This window comes from Doryrhamphus excisus, linkage group LG1 (assembly GCF_037039965.1).
Source record: "Doryrhamphus excisus strain RoL-2023G ecotype Guam linkage group LG1, RoL_Dexc_Guam_v1.1, whole genome shotgun sequence".
Lineage (NCBI taxonomy): Eukaryota > Metazoa > Chordata > Actinopteri > Syngnathiformes > Syngnathidae > Doryrhamphus > Doryrhamphus excisus.
The window spans coordinates 10,193,944-10,207,748 of NC_136357.1; the positions used below are offsets into that span (position 1 = coordinate 10,193,944).

The following is a 13,805-nucleotide window of genomic DNA, read 5'->3' on the forward strand; positions in this document are numbered from 1 at the left end:
CCCTAGTGAATTCCCTTAGTGCTTCTTGATGGACTTTATTGTTGGGCTTTGGGTTGATTTGTGTTCGCGTTGGCTGACCTATGTGCTGTTATTGATTGTTTTGATCCATAAAACATCGGCAATGGAATTAAAAGATTTACTGTGGTTTGAAAATATATGTTCTGAAGGTCTAAAAAAAGGCTTCTTTTTTGAGAATAATGCAAAGTCATTGCTGGTATCGACTTTACGTGACCTCGTCCCTGAACGGTTGCGGTGTAAAACTGTGAGACCCTCTGTTGTTCCCTTCACATGAGAGCATATTTTGAAGCAGTCTCGGAGGCCTAGGCTAAGGTCAGGGTCAATGCATTCATCTAGAGGGGGGGGCCTTGAAGTCTCAAGGCTGCAGATAAAGGCTTCAGGAAGGAGGCATAATAACAAATTAAGAATGAATACTAAGATGGACTGAAGCTTGATGATGATGGACTGTGATATTCAACCTATTATGCTTTTCCACTTTTCTAAACTATAAATGTAGTTAGAATGTTGTATTATTGTGTTAAACGATGCCAAAGATTCAGATAATGAGGTTTTGCGCATTTGGAAGTGAGACCTGAAAGAACTTTGGGATGGCTCAAAACGCTCAGTTTCAAAAGGCGTGGTAAAATTGCTCCTTCGTGATGTCACAAAGGGGCGGACTTCCTTGTATGGTTCATAGTTAGGAAGCACTTTGGGGCGTGTGACCAATTACAGCGAAGTGAGCATGCCTGAAGGCGGGCCTTGGGTGGAATTACAAAATGCATTGGAATATAATGACGTGATAATTTATTACATCACATATTACAATATGATTATATAATGCCGTGTTGCATGCCCTAAAACAGTCAAAGATTCCTTCCTGTTGCTTTGAAGACTAATAAACAACCTTTTTCCCAAGCTTGTCTCCTCCCTACACGCTGACATAATTGTCTTATTTTCCCTTCCGTACAGATGTTCCTTCAAGGGCATGCAGTGGTTTTCCTAGTCAATACAGGCCCTGTCTCCCCTTTAATTACACTCCATGAGGCAAGGAGGAGGGTTTCGTAGCTTAGCACACCACTTTAGCCTCTGGGCCTTTTTCAGCTCATTCATAGCAAAGTCTGCTTCCCATATGTTAGTCCACTTTCCCACAACAGTGTTGCGTTTAAGAGTGGCCTCCACAGTGCTGAATTGAGCGTCAGTTTAATAGTGGACCTGAATGGGCGTGCTGGTGCAGAGGATGCGCAGGTTGGTGTTTTTTTGTTTTTTTTTTCTTCCGAGGCAGGCTAGGCAGCGATGTGTAGAGAGGCTGTGACCGACGAGCCGTATAAAAGAGGCGGAGCTCTGAGGGGAAATGTCAGACAAATGTCAAATATACAAGCTCAATGCTAAGCTCTCACTAAAAGCTCGGAAGAGTGAATACAGCGCTCTAGTAAATCTTCCGCAGTCTTTCCTCACTTCCCGCATCTCCGATTGTCCTTGTCAAGTCACTTTTCTGGCGCTTCCTGTGCTCTATTTTCACCTTGGCTCTTTTTTTTCCGCGGTGCTTATCAAGAGCTGTTAACATCTCTGCCTGTCAGATATCTCTTGCCCGAGAGCCTCCTCTCATCGCTGTAGCGACAGCCAACTGGCTTGTTTGCTTAGGCCCCAAATCCTCTGACATTACACGTTGTTTGCTTTGAGTTTGTGGGGGATCCCATTACTACAAAAGTGTCTGGTCCACTTAATATTGCCCCCCTCCAGTCCTCAGACCATGTTCAGTACTGCCATTTTCCTATGGGGAAATTAACACCAATTGATTGTCATTGTATAAATATTTTAATAGGATGAATGTTCTGAACTCCTGTTTCCATGCTAATGTCATACTAAGTATAATAAGTTTTCATGGCATGGACGTAGCCAATGTTCCAGTGCAACTCCAGCATTCTCAGTGCACAGAATAAAGCCGCCAGGGTCGCGGGAGTGCTGGAGCCTATCCCAGCTGTCTTCGGGCGAGAGGTGGGGTACACCCTGGACTGGTCGCCAGCCAATCACAGGGCACATATAGACAAACAACCATTCACACTCACATTCATACCTATGGACAATTTGGAGTCGCCAATTAACCTAGCATGTTTTTGGAATGTGGGAGGAAACCGGAGAAAACCCACACATGCACGGGGAGAATATGCAAACTCCACACAGACATGGCCGACGGTGGAATTGAACCCTGGTCTCTTAGCTGTGAGGTCTGCGCGCAAACCACTCGACTGCCGAGCCACCAAAGCCAACATGAACTGTAAATAAAATAAACACATAACAATTTCTTCTGTTACATTTTGCAATGCAACTCTGTGATTGACAGGTGACAACAAGCACTTAAACACTGTCCTCGAACATTTTGTCCTCAATTTTTAAATATAGGAAGACCCTATGCTTGTCCTTGTTCTGAACCTGACAAACTTCGGCACTGCAGTAATGAAGCCTGACTTTTTAACTTGACACTTTGGCAAATTTTTGGACTTTTACCACACACACTGGGTTCCAGGCATCCCTATTTTTTGCCTCTATTTTTATACAATTTATAGCGGGCCTCCAAACCCGCTCAAGTGGGCCCAGGGCTTCCAGACGTCCCGCCTTCGATTTAATACACTTTATAGCTGGCCTACAAGCCCCCTCAAGTGGGCCCGGGTCTCCATGCAACCGGCCTTGCTTTTAAATACGCCCCGTTGGGACTACCAGACTTATGCTGCAGCACTTCCGGGCGGACAGCGGCTCTCCTCGCTGGCCTCCCTCGACGGGGCTCCGTATAAGTGTAATAGCCGCTCGTGTCCACCGGAGGGCGAAACCTCCGGGATGACGGCGGGGATGTCAACAGTTTAATATTAACAATAAAGAAACAAATGAACACGCTTAAACACACGTTTATCAGCAGGGAAAAGACCTTGCTTGTGTTTATAATGAAATGAATGGGATGGCGACATGGGATGTATTTTTGTATATGTGGTGCCAGTAGTTAGTGACGGCTGTGCCACATTCTACTTACATCACAGCCTAGGAACATGACCCATTTGTAACACAAGGCCTACCTGTAGTAGTTACACTGATAAAAGCGAGTCCACCAAAATATCGAATGGATGATATAATTGTCATTGGCCTTTCAATACCAATAATTAAACTGTATTAAAGAAAATAAAGAAAAGAATTCCAGTTTTGCTTCCTTGATGTCTTATTGCCCACACGTCTGCACCTGGCCGGCCTGGACTCCATTTAGGAGGCAAACGTGGGCAGCCTGCCAGCATTAATGACAGAAGATCTACCACTCCATCAGTCATCCACGCCTGCCATTGGACGGACACCTGACTAATCTGATACATCATCTTCTCCACTCCACTGTGCTAAGGCCTTTGTATTAAGTGGCTACTTACCCTACACATTCCTGCCTTTTGCGTCATGGGCATAACTTACATTATGTAACGTGCTGTTTGTCTTTTTACAATAGCCCGCTTTTAAAAGAAAAGGTTAGTCTTATTTAGTCTGTTTTCGTTCCAGACTCTTGCATTAAACCATGTTTATTTTGCAGTATTTAATCAATCTGTCAGTTCTGTGTTGCCTATTAGATGCATATAGAAGCCCTGGTGCCGTCTGAGGCTGTGACTCATCCTCCGCTTTCACCACTCATTCATAAATCTGCTTGAATACCGTAGCTTCCTCTCAGAGCTGCGGGGGCCCTTGGCTCTGCGGTAGGCTCCCCTCGTCAGTCCTGCTTCAAATGGCAGGAAGCATTGGGGATGGATGGTGGATGTCTCCAGCGGCTTTCCTTGTAAGTCCTGACCCCCTTTGCTTCAGCTCTTTATACAGCACAGATCAGAGAAGCCATTTAATTATGACAGTTATTGCAGTCACAATTGTACCCTTTATATTACCACTTATCTCAAACAGATGTACTCAAAGTTGTATAATCGTTACATAAATGGTCAATGACTTGCAATGACCCTGCAAACATGATGGCTCAGGTGGTACAATAGTTGTCTCCCAACCTGAAGGTTGTCGGTTCAATCCTCGGTCCTTATGTGATCATGTCAAAGTATCTTTGGACAATGGACGTGGCCATCAAAGAGGCCGAGGGGGAGTCTGGTACCGTGTTGTTCCTTAAGCACCTCCACTTTTTGCATTCTTCACATGGGATAGAAATAAAGTAATTCTGGTTCAGCACGTCAATCAATGGTTGGTTGGCGTAAAACAGGAAGTCCTCCACAATGAGAATGTGAGTGTCCTCTTTATGGTCAGACTTTGGGTGATTCTCCCTTCCCATGGTGTTGTTGACGCCATGGGACTTCTCAAACTTCACTGGGTTCTCCAGCCATGCGTAGATGATGCTCATCATGGCATCCATGTCCAGAGCAGTAATGACATCATACAGCTTAAAGCCATCTTCAACCGATTGTATCTTTTGGGTATCTACAGAACCTCCAGTTGCTCCTGATGCTGCATCATCAGTCGGTAAACAACAGTGTCAAAAGCGCCTTGGAGGTGGAAAAGCGCTATACAAGTGAAAGACCATTAAAAAAAATTTTTTTCAATAATTTTGTATGGATGTGCTTGCCAGTGTGTACTAAATTGTGTGGCGATTCGACAAAACACCCTAAAGTTACAGTGTTTTGTAGGGCGTGTTGAGCAGTGTGAGAAATTTCAGGTCTGAGTTTAATAACAAATAGCATAGACAACACAGTAGGGGTCCATTTTTTGACCAATGTCGGCTTTTTAGCCTCGTTAGCTTCCACAAACATATACATACTTCCAACTATAATGCTGTTCCTGATCCATGATAGACCACTGACCTTGACTTTTGTTACCCTTCCTCTTTCTCCTTAGTCTTTTCTGACGGGATTCGCCAGGGTTTAGTGCAGTTGTCAGCATGTGGGCTAATGGCCACAGATGGCTGGGGGGCTTCTATGGCCTCACCGACTCAATATGTCAGTGAAAAAGCACCAGTTGTTCTCCCGACTGTAAAATAAAGTTCTGTTTATTAGCCGCACACTAACAGCCATTGTTCTTTTTTCTATTTAAGCAATTTCACGATGACTCAGGCAGTGATGAGATTCTACTCATCATCATCTTTTCCAAATAAGAATGAGAGTTATGGCAGCAGTTTTGGATGATGAGCAACTTTCCAGCTGTACTGCACCACACAAGTAGCCTGACAGCGCCTTGTTACTGTGTCAGATAAATATAGAGGTCTCTGGAGGTCCCCTGCTATTGGAGATCCATCTCTACTTGCAGTGTCACAAGAGAGACACCGCTGTCCTTGTCCATTTTTCCTAAATTGGCTTTAGACTCACGGAATGTAAAGTACAATATTGTCTTTCATCCATGTGAGAGGATGACGTTGATAAAGTCGGTAACAGTTTAATAACAGCTTTCGTAACTCATGTCTTGGTGAACAGCTTGAAAAAACAAAGAAAAACTGATCTTTCAAATGATGAAAAGATCATTTTTTTTAGTTTTTAGAATTTTTTTTTTTAACTTCTATTGTGTAAGCATAGAGTGTGTACTTTTGTGACAGCAAATTACATTTCTGTTAATTAAATACAAAAATTGACTTCACAGCGGTCGAGTGGTTAGCGCGCAGGCCACACAGCTAGGAGACAAGGGTTCAATTCCACCCTCGGCCATCTCTGTGCGGAGTTTGCATGTTCTCCCCATGCATGCATGAGTTGTCTCCGGGTACTCCAGTTTCCTTCCACATTCCAAAAACATGCTAGGTTAATCAGCGACTCCAAATTGTCCATAGGTATGAATGTGAGTGTGAATGGTTGTTTGTCTCTTTGTGCCCTGTGATTGGCTGGCGACCAGTGCACCCGAAGACAGCTGGGATAGGCTCCAGCACCCCCGCGGTAGAAAATGAATGAATGAAATCCAAAAATCCTTACATTATTGATGCATTACATACATTTTCCAGAGTATATCAGAAAAAGATGTAACTTGGCTGACTTTGTTAATGGAATGTCAGCCTCTGCACACATTGCTACAAAATCCTCAGAACACTGTAATCTGTGCTTGTGATTACGGAATACGAGCGGGGAATCAAACCTAGGTGTGTGGCCTGTTCCCCTTAAGTGAGGTCCCGATTGGTCGACTGAATGGTTCCTCAACCAAAACCATAGTGATGTGAACTGAAGTGAGTTGTAACACATTGTGGAAATGTGATTTATCAAACCTGGTCCACCTTGGGATCAGCGTGGGATCCTATTTCCCTTTCACATGCACTTTGGAGACAAAGCTCTCGAGACGTGTTCACACTTGAGTCTATGTTGTTTGCTGTCTCCATTCCCTCATCTCAGCTGCCTGACAAAACGTGACGGATGTCGGCCCACGCCCTGCATGCTAACACCAGACATTGTCATTCTGAGTTTTATGACCTATTAAAAGTCTTTCACACGAGACAAACTCTCAAAGGTAGCTGAATTTGTTATTTTTTCTGCCATTCGGCCAGCAGCAACGGAAGTCACATTGATGCCCGATTCTGTCACCTTGTCCGTCTTACCTGACATTGTATGATCTAATTCTCATTAGAAAACAACATATTCCCTCATGGTACAGTGCACACAGTAGGATGGATCACATTTTCTGGACAAGGCCTGTACTTGCTTGTGTAAAAGCTTGTTGTTTTTGCATTCCACTTAGCTCCCCCTGTATAATATATGGTATTATCTTCCTTCTTTCTTTCCTCCTGTGTTTATGTGTGTGTGGGCTTAACAGTGTTGATGCTTCTGCACAGGAAAGCCCCTGGAATTTGGACCAACTTTGACTTCTGTTTTTGCATCCAGAGAAGCAAAGGAAAGATGCTGTTAGGAAACATAAAAAAAAATCCCAACATTCCATAAATGGAGGATTTTTTTTGTGTCCATTTGTAAATAATGACAAAAGAGGAATTTGTTCCTTTTGTCTGTGGTAGAGCTTTTCAACACCCTTTTATTTACTTAAAAGGTCATTTTCATTGAAACCATTTTGGAAATATATATATATTTTACATTCCAGGAATGCTTTTATAACTGCGACCGTATGTAAGTTGCTGCAAAAGAACACAAAAGAACATTTTTCTTCGCTCTCAGCACACTCCATATCGTGTAACATTGTGATGTGAAGCCTTACATATTCAATGACTGTATCCTAAACTCCGCATTTCAAGATATTTGTCCTACTTCTGCCTTTTTATAAACAAGTGTAACTACTAACAAGTCCAAACTACATCACATTTTCTTCAGCAGAGAGCACGTTCTTACCATTTGATGAAAACCTTGTAAGTCCACGGTATGACTCCTTTGACTTTTAACATATGTAACATCTTTTGCATATACAGTAGATGCATTTTTGCCTTCCAAGCAAATGGCGAAAAACGAATATTACATCCATAAGAAGCCTTAAAGATGCATATTTTTGGTACTTTGAACCCTGTAATATTCCTCATGTTTTACACTTCATAAAATAGTTAGAGGCATACAGTATACACTACAGCACAATGTATTGTTGAACAACATCACATCTTGTCAAAGCATTTTCTTGTTGGAAAAGGTTGAGTGAATTGTCTTGTGAAACAACGTCCTCTGCTGGATCCCATAGCTGAAGCAGTTTATTCTACCACAGATTGCACCATCAAATGGCTTAAGAAGCAGGCAACAGTTGCCAATAATAGACGGTAGATGTCTGATCTGAACCCCTATCCAAGCAAGGAAAAACTCAAAACCCATTTGGGGGAAAAAGAAACGTTGAGAAGGGACTGCAGATGGGGGGAATCCCTTCTGGGAATCCCTTCAGTCAGTCACGGGTCTTGGGATGATCATCAGCCAAAGCGGGGCCCTCCGTTGCAGCGCCTCGAAGAGGTAGACCACCTCCAGATTTTGTCAGATTCTGTCCAAACAGCGGCAGCCTCTGATGGCCATCCTGCTGGGGGATGACCTGCATTCGAAAAGGCCAGGAATACCATTAACTAAATGCTAATGTGTAAAAATAGGAGGCGGCGCAAGCGGCGTCTACACCAGACCGTCCGATCCGGAACCTCATGTTAATGCTTTCTCAACTGTTAGACCACTTTTCTGTGGTCAAAGTGTGGATAAATGCATCCCAATTATGGCAGGAATAACAACACAACATTTGTCATCATAAAGTTCAATAACAAAAAAAACAAGGTAGCATGACAAAACAGAATGCTGACATTGCTAAGATGGCACACGACTTAAGGAAGCAGGGGGAAATTCAAGGCACTTGGAGCACCAACTGCAAAATCGACATCAAGTTAAATAGAGGACTGGAGGAAGCCAAAATACTTGTCAGACATCAGAGAACTGGACAACCATTACGTTGACTATAACAACAATAGTGTCATAAAAAATATCTTACATTAATAATGCAATAAGAATTGCATTGGTGACTACATCTTCATTAATCACAGGCATAATTACAGTTTGGTGAAATTTTTTTAGCAATGTCTGCAGAGGCTGACATCCCGTTTAAGAAAGTTAGCCAGACTACATCCATTTCTGAACTCCTGGGCTAAATTGTCAATATCAATTATTGTATCAATAATTGTGAATATTTTTTGCATTTAATTAATGGACATTTTATTCCCTAACTGAAAAAGCACACACACACAAGGTGATTTCAGTGGGTCCTATCCAACTATGAATTATGATTTTGATGCAAAATATTCACCGGAACAAACCATTATTACATTTTCACATACAGTATGTCCTCGTTCTTCTTGTCACTCCGGCTCTCAAGAACATTTGTGCTTGATACTTGACTTTAACACCAAATCCTACTATTTGTGGTTTGTTATATTAATACAATTATTTGACACTTTTTTTCTTCTTACCGAATTCCTAATCCAATTAGAAGCCTCTAGATTGGCACTCGTCTCATATATGGCTGGCACATAGAAGAGGAAGCTATTAGATGTGCTGGATTCTGGGGCTGCTCCCAGGAGAGCTGGTATAATTGGCATTCTGTGTGTCTGGAGGCCTCATGGTCATAAAAAAGGCATCTGCCCCTCTTGGTCTGGTGAGGAGCTGAGTTACCAGAGTCTAACAGACCTGGAATGCTTTTAAAGTTTTCTGACACCTTGTGCTTCATTGGCAAGTGTTTTAAATACACAAAAAGCTTTAAGTGGGGAATGTAATTTTCCAGGCATAACTGAGGGTCACAACCAGCTCGTGTCGCTTCATTTCAAGGACAAGGGGTCATTTTTAAGTGTTGTGCTAAATTCGTTTTATGTAGAGAATTTATTTGAATTTAATTTTAGTTTTTGTTTTCATTTTGCTCCATGATTCCTTAAAATATTTAATATTATTTATTGTATTCTTTGAACAGCTTGAGAAATCCTTTTGTTGTGTGAAAAAAACCCAAATAAATAGTAATATTTAATAATAGATAACATGTCAGTAGAGATATTAATAACAACAATAATGCAAATACATAATATAATAATAATAATAATATTAATATTGACTTTTTTAGTGACTTTTTTTCAAGCTACCCAAAGACACTGAAATGAAGAACAGGTTACTATTAATGGAACTGTATATTTTATTATAATGAAAAACAATGACTGTACAAATAATAGACATGACACAGTCTCATTCTCTGCAGTTGAGAAAATGTAAATAATAACATAAATAGTCTTTTTTAAGTACATTTAAAGTACTATGGCAAATATATGAGGAAATAAGGTATGTATTGTTGTATTAAAAGCATCCAACCATGCATATATATTTGCTTTTTAAATAAGATGCAAATACAAGTTTCTTTCCCGACATGTAAATACAGTACACTTGTTGCCTGACATGCACATTGGCGTTGCTATGGAGACAGACACCCATATACTATACACTGTCATAAGGTTTTGTCGTATCGCAACAGCCAACAGGTATGTGTTTCAACTTGGCCTGTCAAGAAAAAGAAAATTTTGCCGGGCGATGATTGGCCAACAAATTATAGTTGATGAACAATATGTGTTGGGTGATATGGACCGTTATGAAATTTTATTTCAGCAGAGTCTTGTATAAAAAGCTGCAAACCTTAAGCCATATACTGTAATCAATACACTAGTCTCAAATTGTAAAGCATATTTCTTTATTTGTAAGAAAGTGGTTAACTTTTCTAATGGGATGTCAGCCTCTGCACATATTGCAACTAAATCTTCAACAAACTGTAATACCTGTGATTGTGATTAAGGAAGATGTAGTCACCCATGCAATTTGATTCAATGCATCAAAGTCAGCTGCGGCGTGCAACTCTCCGTGTTTACGTTTATCATTTATAATTTTCTTATCATTAGGATAAGCAATACAAGTATATAAAAAATATCACCAAACCCTATTGTCAGTGTTATTTTGAGACCATTTTTTCATGAATGTAATGGTAATACATGGCAAAATAATGTATTGCAGTACTCATGCGAGTAGCCCTGACTCCACCCACTTTCACAAATAGACTAAATTACTAACAGGAGGGTTCTTTTTGCTATAGAACCAACACACCCAGGTGTTGAGTCGAGGGTGAGTCGCTGGGTGAGTCATGTCCTGTAGGAGTGGCTACCTACTACTGGATGAAGAGAGGAAAAATGAGATTGAGGGGTAAGAAAGTTTAGTACTGTATGGTATTCATACTGAGGTCACATGTACAGTTAAATGTATTCAAAGATAGAAGTGAAGATCTGCCATCTCCGTGTTCAAAGAATAGGTCATGGCATAGTTCATGTCCTGTAAGTTAGAACAATGACAATAATTTTCTACTTTAAAAGTGTCAGAACTTAACAATGTGGTTACTGTTTTGTTGCATTACAAAACTCCTCAGTTAATAAATTAAATTCTAATTACATTAAATGAGAGGGCTGCACAGTGAACGAGTGGTTTGTGCGCAGGCCACACAGCAAGGAGACCCGAGTTCAATTCCACCCTCAGCCATCTCTGTGTGGAGTTTGCATGTTCTCCCCATACATACGTGGGTTTTTTCCGGGCACTCCGATTTCCTCCCACATTCTAAAAACATGCTAGGTTAATTGGCGACTCCAAATTGTCCATAGGTATGAATGTGAGTGTGAATGGTTTGTCTATATGTGCCCTGTGATTGGCTGGCGACCAGTCCAGGGTGTACCCTGCCTCTCACCTGAAGACAGCTGGAATAGGCTCTAGCACCCCCGTGACCCTCGTGAGGATAAGCGGTAGAAAATGAATGAATGAACATTAAATCAGAGTGTCAAAAATCAACATTTTTATAGGTGTATCCATTTTCGCTATTCTCTGGTGAAATTTAACCACAGTGAAAAGTGAGGATCGACTGTAATATATTTGTGTATGCTGGATATTGTGTTCACCTGTGATGTTAAATCATGTCCCATTTTCATCCACTCACCAGGAATCTGAGGCGGTTTAACTGGTGTCAATTCTTAACCTGTAAATGGCCACCACACAGTGGGATTACCAGGCTATAGATTGAATCAGGATATTGGCAACAGGCCCCTGTGGGCGGGTCTGCACTGCAGCATGCTGGCTTTATGACTCAATGAAGGAGGCAGCGTTTGAGTGTACAGACATGTTGTAGTTAGGAGGGGCATAAAGAAACAATGGGACTGCTCTGAGGGAGGGGGGGGGGGTTGTCGCTGGGTCCTTTTGCCTCTTGGCAGTGAATTTAGGTGCCTTGACAATGCAGTTCTTTGTCTCTGGTCAGCATCACAACTGTAAACCCTTTTTGGAAATAGTTTCCAGCTTATTAAAACACTTCCAGACTGCAGTGAGTTTTCCACTTAATCACTTGGCGTCCTGAGCGGAGCGTTGTCGTGTGCATCATCGGCAGTGGGGATTTTCTAACAGGAGCCACAATGGAGACTGGAACTGTCATAAAGAAGATTCAGTTTTAGTTCCCAAATGTTTTACTCATGAAAGGGGCATTTCATTAAACATATTTCACTGAAAATTAACAATCAATTAATTAGACTGATATTTTAATGCCTTTTCTTTATTGGATATATTGCTTTTCATTGCACATCAGGCCAGTATTTACAGTCTGTTCACAAATATGCTCATTTCTTGTTGTCTTTGGGCTTGATACCACAATTAAGTGTACTAATTGAGTGTTCTACTACACTGAATCACAGTAGGAAAAAGTCTCAGCTGGAAGTAAACAAGACATGTCGATACGACTGAGGTGAATGGACCTTCTATTTAACCTTTTCCACTGCTCAGTGTCTCAGCTCCAGAAAGGAACGCATTTTATTCAAGAAGAGAATAATTTTTTTTGTCAAAATAGGTATTTCCCATCACGCCCATTGTAAGCTAGCTCATATTAATTTGTTTCTTTGCGCTGCAAAATATGTGTTCATGTTTCACATAAAGATTGTGAATGATGGGCAAACCCCGCCCAAAAACTGCAGTTCCCCTTTAAGGTTTGTAGCTTTTTATACAAGACACATTTTATATAGTTTTATATCATCATATCGTGATACATCCTAAAAATATTGTGATATTATATATTTAATTTTCATATGTTCACACGTTCACCTGACACCACCCAGGTTGCAACTGAAAGAATAAAGGAAAAATTCACCATTAAAATAAAGTGGTAATGTATTGCAGTTCATATGTGCAGTATGTACGGTATTTGTTTTGTTAATGCTTGAGCAAACATAAGCATTCATGCTGGTGATTTTCTGCCAGCCTTCCCTTTTTTTAAGCAGCACTAATGGTAAAAAAAAAAATATATCAATATATTTCTTCCTGAGTGTAAGTCGGCCTGCTGTAGGTGCATTGTTCATATATTTAATGGTCATTTGTAGTTAACACCACCGTTTAACCCTGTGAATATTCTCATTCATTCAAATTATTCCTATTCCTATTATATCCTCAGGGCATTGAAAAGACGTTTCACCTCTAATCTCACAGTTGTCTGTTTTGTCCATTTTCCAATTGTGCACAAAATAGTAAATTGTACAAACCACTGTATGAGTTGCTGGCACCAGAATTATTCAAACATGAAAATATGATAAACGGATGCATACTTTTCTACATTCAGTGGGGTTACCCAAGTTCATTCCTGTGGCTGGTCTCCCTCATAGCATTGTTGCATTCTGAAGATTCCTGTGTCCATGTGGGAGCAGAGGAAATACACCAGTGATGAAAAAGAAAAGAGGGAAGACAATGGCCAGATTATATGCTTACATGAGCCACTGTGTCATATATTGTCATGGTTTTGCTTTAATTCACTTACTGACGTCATGTCAGTCCCGTGAAAATATATTATTGTTCAAACTTGTGCACCATACAGACAGTGTTTTACTTTCAGTACTTTTGGGGGGCACAGGGAGGGGAGGGAGGGGGTAAAGTTTGTCTTCACTGTTTGACCTTCACTGGGAGAACTTGGAACAAGGCCCTTTGTTTACCCATTGGTTGCTTTATCTCAGGGGTCTCAAACATGCGGCCCGCAGGACACTAGTTTGAGGCCCCCGCCTTGATATAAAAGTTTAATGTTAGTGCGGCCCGCGCAAGTTTGATATGGATGCTGTATGGTATCATGTACCCAGAAAAAATTATTACATTTGATTAATGTTCATGTTAAAGGTTAAATAACTGCTAATAGTTATCCTCCCTATCCGTGTGGAAGTGGTAAGTTTTTGGCTATTTAAGTTTAAAGGAAATAACTTGAAGGCTACCGTTTAGGTCGCTAGCTCTCTAGTTTGCGAGTTAGCAAACTAGAGAGCTCAAGATCCAGCAGTTGCGCAATATGTTGTAAATAAAAAGAGTATAAATGTGACTATAGTCGTGTTTTGTCATGTCTAC

General features: G+C 41.0%; 1 protein-coding gene and 1 long non-coding RNA gene across 3 annotated transcripts in view; both read left to right on the forward strand.

Annotated features, from left to right (window-relative positions):
- LOC131130723 (insulin-like growth factor 1 receptor) overlaps positions 1–13,805 on the forward strand; it is a 71,804-nt gene that overhangs the window by 12,246 nt on the left and 45,753 nt on the right. The window lies entirely within an intron of this gene.
- On the forward strand, positions 751–5,381 carry LOC144898297 (uncharacterized). Its single transcript, XR_013627211.1, has 3 exons — positions 751–1,242; positions 3,681–3,796; positions 5,045–5,381. It is a non-coding gene; the product is annotated as an uncharacterized LOC144898297 (long non-coding RNA).